This window comes from Coenobita brevimanus, chromosome 59 (genome assembly GCF_032717465.1).
Source record: "Coenobita brevimanus isolate Jiangsu-jjx chromosome 59, ASM3271746v2, whole genome shotgun sequence".
Classification (NCBI taxonomy): domain Eukaryota; kingdom Metazoa; phylum Arthropoda; class Malacostraca; order Decapoda; family Coenobitidae; genus Coenobita; species Coenobita brevimanus.
This window is the reverse complement of record NC_137012.1, coordinates 14133073-14152260: the sequence shown is the minus strand read 5'-3', so window position 1 is coordinate 14152260 and position 19188 is coordinate 14133073. Positions and strand designations below refer to the sequence as shown.

At 41.9% G+C, this 19188-nt stretch overlaps 1 protein-coding gene and 1 non-coding gene across 2 annotated transcripts in view; one reads left to right on the top strand and one right to left on the bottom strand.

Moving 5' to 3' along the window:
* The window catches only part of Nup133 (nuclear pore complex protein Nup133), a 600491-nt gene that overhangs the window by 157784 nt on the left and 423519 nt on the right, over positions 1-19188 (bottom strand). The gene's annotated exons all lie outside the window — the stretch shown is intronic.
* On the top strand, positions 9997-10115 carry LOC145402954 (5S ribosomal RNA). Its single transcript, XR_013897892.1, has one exon. It is a non-coding gene; the product is annotated as a 5S ribosomal RNA (ribosomal RNA).

The window sequence follows — 19188 nt, the reverse complement described above, 5'->3', positions numbered from 1 at the left end:
TCAGTCAACCTATTGCTCGATCGGTTATCCCTTATTCTTGCTACATGGCCTGCCCACCTCCATTTCTGTTCTTTTATAACTTCTATAATATCTTTTATTCTTGCTACATGGCCTGCCCACCTCCATTTCTGTTCTTTTATAACTTCTATAATATCTTTTATTCTTGCTACATGGCCTGCCCACCTCCATTTCTGTTCTTTTATAACTTCTATAATATCTTTGACTTTAGTCTGGTCTCTCACCCAAGTTGATCTTTTCCTGTCTCTTAAAGATATTCCCAACACTGACCTTTCCATTGTCCTCTGAGAATGAATTATTTTTCATCGATTTTGTCAGTTTCCAAGTCTCACAACCATATGATATAGCTGGAATTATACATTCATTGTATACTTTTCGTTTCATACAAACTGGCAAGCTACTTTTCATAATGTCCCTACGTTTACCGAAAGCTTTCCATCCAATTGTAATGTGTTTTTTATTTTGCTATCATTATCTTTCATTAATTTTAGTATTTGTCCCAGGTAATTGTACTCCTCTACTTCTTCAAGAATTTCTCCACTTATTCTGATGATGCTCTTTGGTGTTTGAGGATTAAACATTACTTCAGTTTTACTCCGGTTCATCGTTAGCCCTACTTTCAGACTTTCTCTGTTCAGGTCATTTAACATGTCTTGCAATGTCTCTGCTTTTCTGAGATTAGGACAATGTCATCTGCAAATCTTAAATGGTTTAGCTTTTCTCCATCTATGTTCACTCCTTTGTTTTCCCAGTCTAGCCTTCTGAAAATACTTTCTAGGAGTGAGGAGGAGATGCAAGGGTATGCAAGGGACAGCATGGTGGAATGATGAGGTGAAACGAGCTGTGGAACAAAAGAAAAAGGCATATAGTGAATGGTTAGCGAGTAGAGGTAGGGGAGAAGATGAGAGAGAGAAGAGAGAAGTATATGTGAGCAGGAGAAGGGAGATTAAGAGACTGGTGAAGGAGAGTAAAAAGAAAGTGGATGAGGAGTTTGGGAGGAATCTGAGTGTGAAATGGAGGGAGAGTAAGAAATTGTTTTGGAAGGAGGTAAAGAAAGTAAGGCAGTGTGAACGGGGAAATAGTAGGGGAGTGAAAGATAGGAATAATAGATTGTTGGTGGAGAAGAGAGAGAAACTGAGGAGATGGAAGGAGCACTTTGAGGATTTGTTGAATGTGGAGAGTGAGAGCAGTGCGAGTATAAGTGGTTGGGGAATGGCTGGGAGAAGAAGAGATGAGAGGAGGGAGGAAGAGATCAGTAGGGCGGAAGTAGTGGAAGCGATGAAGATATTAAGTTGGGAAAGGCCCCAGGAATTGATGGAGTGTGTGGTGAAATGCTTAGGTATGGGGGTGAGATTGTTGTGGAGTGGATATGGAAGTTGTGTAGATTGGCTTGGGAAGAGGGAAGGGTTCCAGAGGACTGGAAATCAGGTATAATTGTTCCTTTATACAAAGGAAAAGGAGAGAGAGAAGTATGTGGTAACCATAGGGGTATTTGCCTACTTAGTGTGACTGGTAAAATATATGGCAGAATACTCATTGATAGGGTTAGGCATATGACAGAGGAGCTAGTTGGAGAAGAACAAGGGGGATTTAGGAAGGGAAAAGGATGTGTAGATCAGATATTTGTTCTAAGATGTTTAGTGGAGAAGTATCTAGAGAAGGGAAGGAAAGTGTATGCTGCCTTCATGGACTTGGAGAAAGCTTACGACAGAATAGATAGGCAAGGTATGTGGAAGGTATTAAGAATATATGGAGTGGAGGGAAAATTGCTGAGTGCTGTGAAGAGTATGTACGAGGGAGCTAGGGTTACGGTGCGAGTGGATGATGAGCTGAGTGAGTTCTTTGATCTCAATGTGGGACTGAAACAGGGTTGTGTGATGTCTCCATGGCTGTTTAATATATACATGAATGGGGTTGTAAAGGAGGTGCAGGGTAGGGCAGTGGATGTGGGGGTGGCTCTAATGAATGAGGGTGAGATTTGGAAGCTTCCGGTGTTGCTGTTTGCTGATGATACAGTACTGTTGAGTGAAGATGAATGGGAGTTGCAAGGTTTGGTGAATGAATTTGGGACAGTGTGTAGGAGGAGGAAGCTGAAAGTTAATGTAAACAAAAGTAAAGTTATGGTGTTTGAGAGGAATGAAGTCACAGAGTGTGCAGTGAGGTTGGATGGTGAGGATATGGAGAATGTGAGTGCATTCAGGTACTTGGGTAGTGTGATGAGTAAGGATGGAACTTTGGGGGATGAAGTGCGTGAAAGGGTACAGCAGGGAAGGAAGGTTGTTGGTACACTGAAAGCAGTGATGAGAAATAGGGAGGTGAGTATGGAATTCAAGAAGTCACTGCATGATAGTATTGTGATCCCTACCCTGACGTATGGAAGCGAGGCATGGACCTTGCAAGAGGGTAACAAGTCAAGAGTGAGAGCAGTGGAAATGAGTTACTTGAGAGGAGCATGTGGAGTGACGTGGAGGGACAGGTTGACGAATGAAGAAGTGAAGGAATGCTGTGGGGTGGATGTGGATGTGGTTGAGAAGATTAGGAGAAATACACTGAGGTGGTTTGGACATGTGAAGAGAATGGAGAATGAAAGACTGACTAAGAGGGTGTATGTAGGTGAGGTGGAGGGAGGGAGAGGGAGAGGCAGACCGAGGATGAGGTGGAGGGATGGAGTTGAGAGGTATATGAGGGAGGGGGGGGGTGAGTTGGGGGGAGGGCAGTCAAATGGTGGGTTACAGAGTGACTTGGAGGCGTTTTGTCTGCGGCCACCCTTTGCGGGATTAGGGCGTCGGGCTATAGATAGATAGAAATTGTATCTCCGTGATGCACGCCCTTCTCAATCTTAATTTTCTCAGAGTCCTTGTCCAATTTAACTGTAGCAGTTCCCTCTTTATATATGTTTCCGAGCAGTTTTACAATGTTCTCATCCACTCCTTGTTCTTGCAATGAATTTACAATTGCTATGTGCTCCACTGAGTCGAGAGCCTTTTCGTAATCAACAAAACCTAAGCACAGTGGTTTATTATATTCTGTAGTTTTCTCAATTAGCTGATTCACTGTGTGTAGATGATCAGTAGTCGAGTGCCCATTTCGGAATCTTGCCTGTTCATGCGGTTGGTTTTCCTCCAAATTTGTAGTTATTCTGTTTGTAAGGACTTTAGAGAAGAGTTTGTAAATGGCTGACAGCAAGCTAATGGGTCCATAGTTACTAAGGTCTTTTGAGTCAACTTTTTTGTAAAGTAAAATAACTATTGCATTACACCATGTTTTGGGAATTTTCTTCTTTTTTATACACTGAGTAAATAAGTGAGCAAGCCTATTCTGTACTTCTGCTCCTGCATCCAACAGTAAATCTGCTACTATTCCATCTTCTCCCAGAGCCTTCCCTCTTTTCATATTTTTGAGAGAATTATTTACTTTGTCTGGTGTTATCTCAGGTATTTCACTTGTGTCAACTGAAAAGTTAGCCGTTGGTACTACTGTCTTTGATGCATACAGTTCTTTGTAAAATTCTTCAACCCTCTTCAACATCTTATCTCTGCCTTTAATGACTTCACCGTTTTTGTCTTTTAGTGATGCAATTTGTTGCTTTCCATGTGCCATTTTACTTCGGACCTGTTTCAGACTTTTTCCTTTTTTGATGGTTTCTTTGATTTGATCCAAGTTTCTCTTTCTTTTTTCTTCTCTTTGTCTTTTGTTGATAAGCTTATTTAATTCCGCTCGTCCTATTTCATCTTTCTTTGTTTTTCACTTTCATTTCCTTTCTTTTTTTCATAAGCTCGAGTGTCTTTTCTGATTACTTCTTGGCTTTAATTGTATATATATATATATATATATATATATATATATATATATATATATATATATATATACACATACAGACAGATAAACTAATAGACGATAGAGAGATATAGCTATATATATATATAGTATATACACACCATATAATCCCCATTTATCCAACATAATAGAGCCAAAGGCATGTCCAGGAAATGGATCTGTTTGGATAATAGACTTCTTCCCTGGCCCCCCTTTGTACATAACCTAACTTTGGAAGCGATTGTAAAGGGCCACTACAGTACATCACACAGCACTTGTTCCTGTTGTTTATCACTACTCTATCTGGTCAAGCAGACCTATAAACCACACCCAAGCAAATACCATGGTCAAGCAGACCCATCAACCAAAGACAATCAGTCAGCACTGCAAGGCCATACCCTGCAATGACATGAAAAGAAAACATGAAACGACTGGCTACACATGAAAAATGCGGTGAGCAAACAAAACATAATGGTAAACTGGAATAAAAATATGGTAAAATAAAATAAAATCAAGGTACAGTACAGTAAGTGAGAATAAAATGAAGGTGAACAATTACAACTCCTAACAGGACATCATGCTGAATAACCCACTAGCTCCTTGACTCTGACTGTTGCAATGTGGCTGGCGAAGCTGTTGCACTACACAGTACATCCTGTGTGGTCTACCGGTGCACCCTGATAAGCTTAGTTGCAGCCAGAGTCAGGATGGAGCTCCAGCAGTCAACCCAGTGGAGCAGCTGTGGGACATGGTGATGGACTGCCCACTTCAGGTGACTCAGGAGACAGCTACAAACTCATGTCCAGGGGAGACACAATGGCTAACAATGTGCAAGGTTGCCGTTCTGTTGCTGAAGGCATGGCCTGACACTTATGTTGGCAGAGAAGAGGTGGAATGGGCAGGGTTCAGCGGCCTGAAAATGGAATCAATCTTGGACTGGCGACAAGAGTAATGATTCAGGCGTCAGATGATGCCATGCCGCACAGAATGTAGATCATCCACAAGGCGAAGAGGCACCATCTCTCTGTCACAATATTGGTGCTCACCATATTCAAGCAACTGCTCTAGGTTTGCCTGGAAAGTGCTCAGGCGCGGTGCCACTATAGCAACTACTGTATAAGAGAAGAGCTGCTTACTACACGGCCGATGCACGAGATCTGGGAACAACCGAAGGGGTCTCTACTGGACGCAGGGAGAACCACTGGGCCAGACAGCGTGACGCCACCAGGCCATTCCCGCTCAGTCAGGCAAAAATGTTAGTGCAGCCATAATTTCCACATGGACACAAGAATTTTATCCGGATAAAATAGGAAAATATATGTTTAATGGTTTAACACAGCCAGATCACAATGTCTGGGTTATGGATCATACGGATAATGGATGTCTGGATAAAGGGGGATTACTGTTCCGTGATAGCTTTATTATCCCGGCTGTATGGTGTGAAGGGATGCCTGAATGTTCTAAAATCATGATTAATCCAGTGGTAAAACACAAGTACAGTACTGTTAGATTGGTTTATTAACTCTTCAATTGCCATGGGTTCAGAAATTTATGCGCTCCTCTGGCCGGCACTGGGACCATTTTTTCAAGGTTCTAAAATCGATTTCTTTTTCTTATAGATGTGAAGAGAATCGTCTGGTGCACATGGCAATATGGTTTTTGGCTTCCTAAACCCATCTTGTGATTTCCCATGATTCGCAGAATTCATAAAATTACGACGGATGTGTCATATGGGCAAAAATATCTGAGATGAAGTGACCACCTGATTGCTTGGGATGGTAAAGTAAGGTTCTGTAAACATACCAGTGACCTTCATTCCTTTCCCATAATTTTTCACATTTTTTTATAGTTCGTGCTAACTCAAAATCAATGACACTGGCACTGTAAAGCGTTATTCAATGCCTGTGGCAATCAACGGGGTTAATGGAATACATTATTGTTTGTATCAATACTCTCTCTTTCACACATACAGTGAGTCCTCAATAAACAAAAGGGATAGGAACTGAAAAAAACTTTCATAATTCAAAATTTCATATATCAGAACAATATTCCCCACTGAAATATACATAGAAATGTGGGGATGCATCCCAGGACCCCCTCAAACCCCACACCTAAACTTTACCCCTCCTATTTTGAACTAAGTAATACCTGTAGAAGTAATACCCGTAGATGTAGAGAACGAGGTGGCCATTCTCCTTTTTCTTGGTCAGAGTCCCAACTGTGGAAGCTGCAAGGCCTAAAGCACGCCCAATTTCCGAGACTCCCTGCCCCTCCTCGTGGCGTCTTATAATTTCCAATTTCCTCTCCAGAGTTAGAGTATGGTGCTGCTTCTTCTTTGCAGCGGGTTCCTCTGATGCTTCAGATGATGCAAGGCGCTTGGGAGGCATGTCTAAACAGTATGAAAAGGTGTAGAGCTGCGAAAATATCCTCACGTACAGTGAAGCTGTGAGGAGGGACGTGGACTTGGTTCCGGGACAATTCGCCGTGAAGTCAATTCCCCGTCAAAACATGGACGATTCCCCGTCAGGACAATTTGCACCCAGGATGATTCCCTGTCATTCTATAAATATGCTTAATATTTATTAATTAATACTATAATAGCTAATTTCATGGGGAACTATCAAGGTCTATGTTCATTCAACAGCATAGGCCTTGGATATTACTGTGTTTATAATTTGCACTTGTAGTGAATAATTAACTTGCTTCTGCCTCGCTGTAGTCAACTTTGAATTATAATCTGGCATCTCCCATAGTTGTTTGGTAATTTTTATTGCAATTTCTGGATGCAGTAGGTTGAGACTGATTGATCAGCTGAGAGTGTAGACGAAACATGAAGATTATTTATATAATTTTAGAGTATGTCGATCATTCACTTGAGGATATTAGGCATTTATATAAATGCCAATGTCTCGTATGTAGCCTTCAGTTAAACAATGAAGTGAAACATCGTACGTCCCCTGAATCACGTTCAATATACGGTATTTATATTTTTTTCCGTTAATACCAACTATTTGATGCCATATTTTACATTTACTATAAAAAGAATAAACCACCATCACCTTTATAACTCATATAATTCAAAAACTAATATACAATAATCCCTCCTATATCCGACGTAATAGAGCCATAGGCAGGTCCGGATAGTGGTCCTGTCTGGATATTGGGCCCCAGCTTATGGACTTGTACTTATGGACCCTAACTCAGAGAAACACCTATACAACTCCTTCTGGACATGCATAGCATCTATTTAAGACCCAAATCACACCAATAAGGCACATAAAAGACTGAAATAAATGCAAAAGAAGCACAAAATGAGGGTTTCAAGGTAGGTTCATACAATATTCAACATTCTGGGTACTTACAAGTGCCTGGCTCCTGGACTGGTACTTATGGACCCTAACCTAGCCTAATTCAGAAAAACACCTTCCTACTGCACATGCATAGCTCCTAACACCCTATTCACACCAATAAAGGACATTAAAGAGTGAAATGAGGTGTTTGAGGTAAGTATAGAATGGAAAATAGTACAGTATGAAACATTCTGCCTACTTACAGCAAGTCCATGGCCATCTCGATGAATAACCACCTCCTCTCGGACTCTGACAGTAAGAAGGATTTCCTGAAGCACTTGCAGTACACTGTTCATGAAATCTTGCACTGAACTTAGTCAATCGCACTCAGAAGTTCGTTCTCTTCACAGTGCGCACTCTTGTCTAACTTATGCTCCATTGCAACTTACTAAGTGTTGCACTCTGCACTTTAACTTTTCCCACTCTTCTAACCATTTTCTAAAGCAAAAACAAACGAGTCTATTTACGTTAAATTTTCTTCCAAAATTGTCTTCTCACTCACAACTGTAAATCCTTAACACAACACACTGTTTTTTTCACTGCACAACACTATAAATTCCCGTGTGGTCTCGTGGAGAAGTTCTTTCTATTTAATCACTGTCAGAGTCCGAGAGTATCACTGGCAGGTGACCTAGGGGTGCGTCGCTGGGTCGTGGTGATGGCGTACCCACTGCAGACGACTCTGAAGACAGACGCAAACTCAAGTCGAGCGGTGACTCCACCATGGCTGATATGCTGGCCTGTGGCTCGGAGCATGAGGGCCAGTCTTTGGGAGGCAACGGAGTGAAGCCAGGGCTGGGCACAGCGGGGGTCACGGGCCTGAAAAAACTGTCAATTGTTGATTGACGCAAGAACCAACGATTCTGACGATTGATGATGCGCTGCCTGAAAGCACGCACTTCCTCCACAAGTCCCAAAAGCCCCATCTCCCTGTCGCAGTCCGGGTGTTCCAGGTAGTTGAGAACGAACTCTAGGTGTTCCCGGAATGCGCTCAGCTTGGGGATGGCTGGAGTAGTGTCATGCTGAGAGGAGTCCGCATCATTGTCGCTGTCCTCGTCGGAATCTTCAAGCTGGGTACTGACACCTGCAACTGAAGATGCGATCTCGATATCAGACAATGTCTGATACCCAGGATCGCCCTCGTCGTCATCCATCCACTCACGCACATCGTCCGCATCAACATCGTCGCCATGCGTATGTAGCCATGCATGGAAGTCATCCACGTCAAAACCTAGAAAATTGTACTCCACATCCGTTCCGAGAAGCAGACGAGACCAACCATTTTCTAGAGTCTTGACAGGGACTTCCTTCCATGCACTGGCCCAGCTGTAGATTGCAGACTTGATGTTGTAGCGGTGAAGGTTTTCCAAAGTCTGCTGGCCTCGTGTGTCCCGTCCCTCCCTGCGCTCGTCCTCATCCTCGAGAACAACCATCACCTCGTCCAGGAACTTCCTTCGGTATAGGCGCTTTGTTGCCACGATCACTCCTTGGTCCAATGGTTGGATGAGAGCAGTCGTTTTAGGTGACAGAAACATGCACCTAATCCGGCCATTCTCAGCCACCAAGTCCTTGTCGCACGGTTGGGCAGGTGCATTGTCGAGGAGAAGGAGGGCCTTTACCTGGTCGTGCAGGATTCCCAGTGTCTTCATCTGGTAATGTATGACCTCCTTCATGAAGTGGCAGTGGAACCAGTCTTTGAAGATCTGGGCTGTAAACCATGCCTTCAAAGAATGGTACCAGACGACAGGAAGGACATCCATCACCCCACGAAGACACCGAGGCTGCTTTCACGGCCAACAATAACGGGCTTAAGCCGGTGCATGCCGTTAGCACTGGCACAACACAAAGCAGATATCCGTTGCTTGGAGAGATTGCGGCCAGGTACACGCTTCTCCGTCTCCTCGGCTAAAGTGTTCGTTGGCAAAGAGCGATAGAATAAACCAGTTTCGTCCGCATTGCAGACTTGACCGAGAGTGAAGCCCTCCCTGTCAATCAAGCCCTTCACCTTGTGCCGAAACTCGTCAACTCCATCCTCGTTAGTGTTCAAAGCTTCGCCATGAGCTTTACGGTTGGTAAGGCCATGCCGTAACTTGAACACGAAGAGCCAACCCTCGGATGCCTTGAAGTCTAGGGCGTGAAGCCTGGGGAACTTCTCAGCAGCAGCCTTCAGCTCCGTACAACGTACCATCACACCAGCAGCACGTTGCTGTCAATACCAAATCAACGTGGAGCGGTCGATTTCAGCAAACTTGGGAGTAAACATCACCTTCCTCTCCACGTTGTGTTTGCTTCTTGACAAGAAGTCAGCCGTGTACTGCATGAGTTTGTCTCGGGATCTCTTGATATCGAACAAAGTAGATCGGGCCAGGTTGAACTCGCGGAGGATGCGGGAAGAAGACCAACCCGCATCTACTTTCTCCAATATCTCCCATTTCTTCTCCAAAGTCAACACCACTCTCTTCCTCTTCTCAGGTGGCGGGACCATCATCACACACACTAATATGAGGCACGAGAGCAGCAGGAGTGCCTGCAGCAGGTAAGGAACCACCACAAAAGCGAGCACGTGGGCAGCCATGACGACGAGCGTGCACTCGTGATGAGAGACAGGCGGAAAGTGAGGAGGATGCAGCGGCGCTCTATCGGACGTCGGAGGAATGACGCGCCACAACAAAGCTGTCCCACGCCACGTGCACCAAGTTCAAATTATGGGCGGGAAAAATTCTTTTTTTTTTTTTTTCGAATTTTTTGCGGTTTTCGGATCATTTTGGGAATATTGGATCCCGGTACAATTATGTCCGGTAAGTGGGGATGTGCCAACGGCCATACCACGTTAAGTACACCGCTTCCCGTCCGATCAGCGAAGCTAAGCAACGTTGGGTCTGGTTAGTACTTGGATGGGTGACCGCCTGGGAACACCAGATGCTGTTGGCATCCCTACGTGTCAAGTGGGGTTGGTGGAGGATTAGTGCCCTTCCCTGTAAAACAATTAACTCTAAGCCATTGGCCACCCCGTCTGGGATACATGGCGTCTGGCAATGAATGAAGTGGGGATGTTCGGATATTGGGCGTTCGGATATTAGAGGGATTACTTGCTAAATAAACTGATATGTAAATAATGACAAGCAAAAAGTCCTGAAGGTGAATTGTCTTCTTATTGTTGTGACGGGAACTGACCTGATGGCGAACTGTCCCGAAAAAGTGGACTCAACTTAGAAGTGAGCAAAAATTTGTTTACCAGAGGGGGGTTAATTCGTTTCCTCGCCGCAAACAAGCACCCATTTTGAATTTTTCATATTTCCTTTCATATCACTTTTCGTATCATTGAGACATACTTTCGTATTGTGGAATTTGTCCTATATTCATCGCTTTCGTAACATTGAAAATTTGTACTTCGGGTTTTAATTTATCAAGGCCTCACTGTACACACAAGAACAAACAAAAGAATGAGCGGTAAATGTACTCTTAACTTAATGCAGCAGAAAAACCTTACCAATTCAATACACATTCCTCCAATTTGTTGTCTGTACTTTTCTGACTATTTCCAAAGTGGCAAATTAGGTTTTCCTTGTGAACCCCCCCCCCATTATTATCATCATGTTCCTTAAGCTGTACCTATTATTATTATTCTTTTATAACAGAACAGAGGAAGGAAAAACAAATGAATAATAAAAAAAAATAATCCATACATCAGATTCCTGGTGTCCTCCATTCACAAAATATCTGTACAGTTGGATCTGAACAGCTGTAGCTTGAAGTTTGGAGGGAAACAACTCTTGGGAAGTGCGTTCCAGACAGATGCAGTTTGGGGAATAAAAGAATTCTGATAGGCAGAAGTTCTGCAATATGGCTGTGTGACATTCTAGTCATGAACACTACCAGATGCCTGTGTAGGACGACGGAAGGCATGGAGAGGTGGCACATTGGACATAACTTTGTCTGGGCATTTGGCATAAAAGTATTAGTAAAATAATGCAAAGGAGGCAATATTCCTTCATACTTGTGGAGGAAGTAGTTTATTTATAATAGCATGGTTATTAATAATTCCAACAGCTTTGTTCTGAATTTTGTCTAGTTGTTTTAGTGCAACATTGTTTAAGCAACGTTGGGTCTGGTTAGTACTTGGATGGGTGACCGCCTGGGAACACCAGATGCTGTTGGCATCCCTACGTGTCAAGTGGGGTTGGTGGAGGATTAGTGCCCCTCCCTGTAAAACAATTAACTCTAAGCCCTTGGCCACCCCGTCTGGGATACATGGCGTCTGGCAATGAATGAATGAATGAATGAATGTTTTAGTGCAACCTCTCCACATCCATTCCACAAGAGTGAGCAATATTCAAGCTGAGATCACACATGACTTATAAATTATAGCTAACTGCTCGTCAGTGAAGAAGTTATGGACTCTGAACATTAATCTAAATTGCTCTGAGGCAGTTCTAGCAAGTGATCTGACATGAGAGGTCCAGCTGAGGGCAGTGTTAAGTGAAGCACCAAGAATTTCAAAACTTTTGGAGATGGGAATATTAGCAGCACAGAAGGTAATATAGGAATCTGGCAATATCTGTCTATTAGTAAATTGTATACATATTTGGTCTTCCATTGCCAGACGCCATGTATCCCAAACGGGGTGGTCAAGGGCTTAGAGTTAATTGTTTTACAGGGAGGGGCACTAATCCTCCACCAACCCCACTTGACACGTACCATTAAATGAAACAAGGTTATTTTGTCCCCATTCAATGATCTTAGATATGTCTTGATTTTATGGAGATGGCTGTACTGAGTTGAGAGTTAGAGATATTAACTTTGTAAATGGATGTCTGAATGTGAATGAACTGTGAAGTGTTGAGAGTCATCTGCATATGAATAGATGGGGTTGTGTGTGACAGATAAGAGATAATTAATATGAACCAGAAATAGAGTTGGCACTAGAACTGATTCTTGTGGCTTGCCGACATTGACTGAGTGGAAATTGGAATATACATCATCTATTTTTACTCTCATTTTTCTGTCGATGAGACATGAGGAAAGCTGAGGAACAAAAGACGTTAGTCCATAGCAAGGGAGTTCGGTCAGTATGGAACGGTGCCACACTCTGTCGAAAGCTTTAGAATTATCAAGGGCTACTGCATGAGTTTCTTCATGCTGGTCAATTGACTGACGAATGGTATGAGTCAGGAGATTGAGTATGTCAATGGTGGATCTTGCGTGGCAAAAACCATACTGTCTATCACTAATTACGTTGTTGGATTCATGGCGTTTAACCATGTTCTTATTAATTACAATTTCAAATACTTTACCAAGGGAAAATGTGATAGCTATTGATCTGTAATCAGAGAGGTCAGAGGAACTTCCTTTCTTTGGAACTGGGTGGATATTAGCTTCTTTCCGTGAATTAGGGAATGGAGAAGTACAGTACATACGCATTATCTGAATAATTTAGCTAGAACAGAGGCAAGTTCTGGGGAACACTTTTTCAAAACAATTGGAGGAATTCCATCTAGGTCTGGAGCTGTGTTGTTTGGTAAAGTGTCTACGATGGATTTTACATATCTAGGCTGTACTTAAGTGGAACAATTTCAGGAGCGTCAAGTTCTAGTACTGGGACGTTCTGACTGACTTCCTCTACGGAAGAATTTCTGGCAAATGTACTGGCGAAGATATTCGCCTTCCCACACGGGTCATTTGTAATGTTGCCATCTGAAGATTATAGTGGGAGAATGGATGATGACTTGTTAAGGTTATTCTTGAAAGAACTGAGAGTTGATCAGAATATTGTATTGTCATTAGGGTTGTTAAGTAGTTTTGATGCTTGACTTTGAAGAAAGTTTGATTTAACAAGATTTTGTAGAGGTTCTGTATGGTTTCTAGCAATTTTAAATTGATAAAGTACTTCAGACGTTTTTTATTTTAAGTAGTAAGAGTTATATGCTAATGACTTTTGGCCCACTGCTCTGGCACAGTTGCTATCAAATCACTTTGGAGAGTTCGATCTTTTAGTGAACTGTTGACTTGGTATGAATAAATCCATACCAGCTAGTATTAAATTATTAACGTGGGACAGGGTAGAACTGACATCATTACAAAAGAAAGACTGCCATGGAATGTCAGCAAGATAATTTCTAAATCCATCCCAGTCTCCCCTATCAAAGTGCCATCGGGTTATCCTGACAGGTTCAGAATGGGGCAGCTAGGTAGTAACTAATGAGGCTTTGACGAAATTGTGGTCAGAGGATCCAAGTGGTAACAGTACTTCAATCCTGTACTGATCTGGATTATGTGTCAGGAACAGATCCAAGATGTGGGCATTATGATCAGGTGCAATGGAAAAAAAAACTTACTCAGCGTACTCAAAGGTGGATTTCGTCTCCCAATTTCCAACTGTAGGTTGGGTTAGGTGACCTTAAGGTAAATTATTAGGTACAGTTACACTAGGTTAGGTTAGGTTTGGTTAACACTTAAGTTTGGTAAATTACTAGGCAGTGTTAAGCTTGGTTAGGTTAGGTTTAGTTAAACACTCAGGTTAGAACAGTCCCTTCTGCCATTATGCTGATAAATCAAACAGGAGTTGTCACTATGGAACAGCTAAAAACAATGGGGAAACACTTATTTATAACAGACAATCAGAAAGAAGAACTTTTTTTTTTTTTTTTAAGATAATGAATGGAGGAAGGAAAAACAAAGGAAAAAAAATAAGTCCATGTGCCTAAAGGCATCCTCCATTCATAAAATATTTATAACAACTGAATTTGAACTGAGGTGGATTAAATGTTTGTGGGAAACAACTCCCAGGAAGTGAATTCCAGAGAGTAGTAGTTCTAGGGATAAATGAATTTTGATAAACAAGAGGTTCTGCATTGCAGGGGAGAGAGTGTGAATTCATGGGCGCTACCAGCTGACCGAGTATTTCAGGAGAAAATGTGAAGGGAAGGAACAATTGAAGCCAGTTCGTCAGAGCACTTACGGTAAAAATATCGATAAAATAATGCTAAAGAAACAACATCTCTATGTATTGATAATGGAGGAAGGTCCTGCGTAATGGCAGGATTATTGATTAATCTAATGGCTTCATTATGAATTTTGTCCAACTGCCTCAATGCAACCACTCCACATCCACTCCACAGTGGTGAACAGTATTCGATCTGAGAATGCACAAGACTTTTGTATATTGTGGTCATCTGCTCATCAGTGAAGAACTCACGAACTCTGTACATAAGTCCCAATTTTTTGGAAGCATTTTTAGCAAGGGATTTAACATAAGCTATCCAGCTTAGATTCGGGTTTAGAGTAACACCAGGGATATCAATTGTAGTGGATATAGGAATGCCGACATCATTTAATATTATGCGAGAGTCTGAAGGATTCTTTCTGTTGGAGAAATTAATGTATTTAGTTTTCTGAGCATTAAATGAGACCAGATTTGTTTGTCCCCATTGATTAATTTTAGAAAGGTCTTGGTTCAGAGAAATTGCTGTGTTTATTTGGGAATTTGTAATATCAAATTGTGTAAAGGAGGTACTAAATGTGAAAGAAAAATATGAAGGGTCGAATCATCAGTATGAGTGTATTGGGTTGTAAGTGACAGATAGGAGGTCATTTATATGAATGAGAAAGAGGGTTGGCGCCAAAACTGATCCCTGAGGTACGCCAGCATTTATGGAATGAAACTGAGAATAAATTTCATCTACTATGACCCGTATTTTTCTATTATGAAGGTAAGAAGAAATTAGAGGAACCAGTGATGCAAGGCCATAGTGTGACATCTTAGACAATAAGGTCCAGTGCCATACTCTGTCAAATGCTGTTGATATATCAAGTGCTACTGTGTGTGTTTCACCGTGTTGGTCTACTGTTTTGTTAATCTGATGGGTAAGAAGGCAAAGAATATCTACAGTTGAACGTTCCTGTCTAAATCCATACTGCCGATCAATGATTAATTTATTGATTTCTAGATGCTTTATTATATGTTTGTTAATTAGTGTCTCAAAAACTTTACCGAGAATGGAAGTTACTATAATTAGTCTATAGTTTGATGGATCAGAAGTTGCCCCCTTTTTAGCAATAGGATGGATATTTGCATCTTTCCAAGAGGCTGGAAAAGTTGAGGTACAGATGGATAAGAGGAAAAATTTTGCCAATACAGAAGCCAACACTGAGGAGCAATTTTTAAGTACTATTGAAGGAATTTCATCTAGACCTTTGTCTGCTGAGAGATTCTGAAATACAGCTAGTACATATCTGGTGTGAATCACGAAAGGAAGTATTTGAGGGGAATCAAAATCAAGTACAGGAATATTGTGATTTTCTGTATTTAAGGTTGAGTTTGTTGAAAAAATGTCAACAAGAAGGTTGGCTTTTCTGCGTGGGTCACTTACTAGATTTTCACTGGGGGACTGTAACGGTGGAATGGAAGAGGTGTTAGTGAAGTTAGTTTTGAATGAATTAAGGGTTGACCTGAATATTTTGTTATCATTAGGTTGTTTAGTAGTCTGTTAGCCTGACTATGTAGAAAGTTTGATATAGAAAGACTGATAATAGTTTTGGCATGGTTTCTGATATTTCTATAATAGTTAAAGGCTTCTTTGGTTTTGGTCCTTGTATGAGTGTTATAGGCTATTGTTTTATGTTCTGTTACTCTAGCACAATTGTGGTAAAACCATTTAGGAGAATTACATCTTTTTCTGTGACTATGATGGGGAATGAATGTTTCCATGCCGACTTTAATGAAATCCTGTATGTGGCCCAACGTGGAATTTGCATCTTGGGAGAAAAAGAAGGACCAAAGATCATCCATGAAAAAATTATGGAGTCCCTCCCAGTCTGCCCTGTCATAGTGCCATTTAGTCACAACCATGGGTTCAGAGCAGAAGGATGTGGTAGGTGAATCAATGACCAAAGGATCCGAGGGGGGACTTCTCTTCGACATTATAATTATCTGAATTGGTTGTTAGAAACAGGTCCAATAGGTGGGGAATTTGATCGTGGTTGTCTGGTATACGGGTGGGTTGACTGACTAACTGGATGAGATTAAATGAGTCTGCAAATAGCTCACATTCAAGACCAGAGTCATCAGTTCTGGCTGAATAAGTGAGCCAGTCAACATTATGGACATTAAAATCACCCAGAATAGTAATTTCTGATGCAGTATTAATGTTGAGGACACTTAGTTGTGAAGACAGAGAGTCAAATAAACTCGGTTCTGGAGGGGCATTAGGGGAACGATAAACACAACAGAAATACTTAATTTTACCAAAAGAATTTAAATTGTATGTGGAATAGTCGAAATAAGGACAATGAAATTTAGTAATCTCCTCCAGGGCAATTTCGGATTTAGCAAGGCAACATACACCTCCTTTGGGTCTGAAATTTTGAATCAATATATAACCAGAAAAATTAAATCTAGCTAAATCAGAGGTGGAGCTTACTTGTGTCTCTGTCAAAAATAGCAGATCAGGGGATTCAAACTGGAGGAAATTTTGAACATAGTTGATGTTGGAGTGAAGTCTCCTAATATTGCAAAAGAAAATTTTACTGCACTGACGAGCAGATTTAGGGCGCCGCAACACTGGAGGTGGCACAGTCGCTTGATGACAATTGTGAGGGCCATGTGCAGGCAACCCAGCCCTGCCAGTGGCAGTCACCCGAGACACCACCGCACTAATTCCCAGTCTAGCAGCAGCCATGGTTCTTTTTATGGGGGGGGGGGGAGAACAGGGATGTGTTGTGGAATAGGTATGATATGTAATGACAAGATCGGTGTTTTGTGGAGAGAGGATAGCTAGTTTAAGGCAATGTAATATAATGTGGATGTGTGTGTTGTGTAAAGAGGGTAGCCTGATGCCCTCTGATGTTTGAGACAGAAAGATGTGTAACCAGCTACCAAGGCCTAGGAGAGAAAATGGAATCGTGGCTATTCCTTGAGTCTCCCGTAATCTTGGCGGAAGTACTTCCCTGGGCGGGGCTGCCTACCCCTACTACCGTTTACAGTAAAGCGTATGTTTAGTAAATGGGCAAACAAGATCATCTCTCTGGTGGTGGCTTCACTTCCTTATCAATTGCCTCAGCAAACTCCATCTCAGCACCCTCTTGACCAGGTCATGAGCGAGGGGCATGGGTGGGGGAAAGACTCACTCCTGCTTACCTGTGGCTCACTGGCTAGCAACCAGACACTGGTTCTCTAAACAGATAATTTTATGTACCAGTAAAACTCCTTTGTTGGCGAGGCCATTTAAAGCCGAAAGCATTGAAATGTCGCCTTACACTCCGAGGATGCCTAGAGTATATTGATGGCTATCCACCTACCAAGTTTCATGCCTTTATGACAAACTGTCTGGCCTGTGGCCCTCTTTTGAACATTTTCGACACGCTGCACTTGGCATATGTCAAGTGCCATGTGCACAGCCGGGGTGTGATGAAACCTGTTAAAACAAATCTTAAAGAATGGGGCTAACATATGGAGCAAACCATGCAGTGATCGGCCCCGTGGTTGCTAAGATATAATCTTCTCAAAAGTGTTACAGTCGGGCCATGCCGCTCATATGTGAGAAAATGCCACTACTTATGAGAGACTCGCAAGGGCTTCACCCTTGCTCGTAATTACCATACCACAATGTCATTCAGTCATGGCCCGGATATGCTGAAATTCATATATTCCGAACACAGACAATCGAGCTTTCACTGTATTTACCTATTTCTAGTATTCAGGAACTGAGCGATGCTCGTGTTGTCCTGTCTCCATATCCACATTTATCTAGTCTACTTTTACACACATGAATGTTTTTCTCCTGCACCACCTTTTCGTCTAAGTCGTTCCAAATACTTATGTATTTACCCAATATACATAATTGTGATACACACAAAATATGCTATGCTCGTGGGTTCCCATCGCTGTATCTCAGTAAGTCAAATTTAGCTTTAAACTCGTTTAAGTTTTTAGACTGGACGATCTCTTTGTCCAGGCTATCCATAAGTCTATACTTCTGTAAGGAAAGTTATATATCTTGATGTCCTTCAAGCAGCTTGACTTTTTCAATTTGATTCCATGTCCTCTTGTTGCTCTCTTATCCCACAAAAACTGATCTTCTTTGTCAATTTTATCTACTCCCACCATGGTCATGAACACTGCAATCATGTTGCCCCTCTTTCTCCTTTCCTCTAAGGAAGGCAAATCCAGCTTTTCCAGCCTCTCTCTGTATGGAAGATCTGCCAGACTGGGGACCATCTTGGTTGCTGTTCTTTGTATTCTCTCAATCTTGTTTATATCTTTCTTTTTGTGTGAGGACCACACTACTGCTGCATATTCTAACCTGGGGCGGATCATGGCCACTATCAATTTTTTCGTCATCTCTTCATCCATATAATGAAATGCTACTCTTATGTTAGTCAAGAGTTTATAAGTCTCTCTAACTATCTTGTTAATGTGCTTTTCAGGTGACAAACTATCTTGGACCAGCACTCCCAATTCTTTCTCTTCTCTCATTTTTGTGATTAATTCATTACCCAACAAATAATTCAGTGATGGCCTCCTGGTACTTTTACCCATTTCCAATATTTTACATTTCTTTACTTTAAATTTCATTTCACACATCCGGCTCCAATCATGTATCCTATCCAGATCCTCCTGCAGCATTTTACAATCTTCCTCAACCTCTACCTTCCTCAAGATCTTTATATCATCAGCAAACAGACTTGCATAACTGTTCACTCCATCTACCATATCATTTACGTAAATCAGGAACATTATTGGCGCCAACACCGAGCCTTGAGGGACTCCACTTGTTACTTCCCTCCATCCAGACATCCTATCCTTTATTACTGTCCTCATTTGTCTGTCTCTCAAAAAGTCTCTCATCCATTCCAGGAGTTTCCCCTTCAGTCCTCCTATATATTCTAGTTTCTACATTAGTCTCTTATGAGGTACCTTGTCAAGTGCCTTCTCTAAGTACACACAATCCACCCAACCATCTCTCTCCTGTACCTTGTCAATCACTCTTGAGTAAAAGCTCAACAA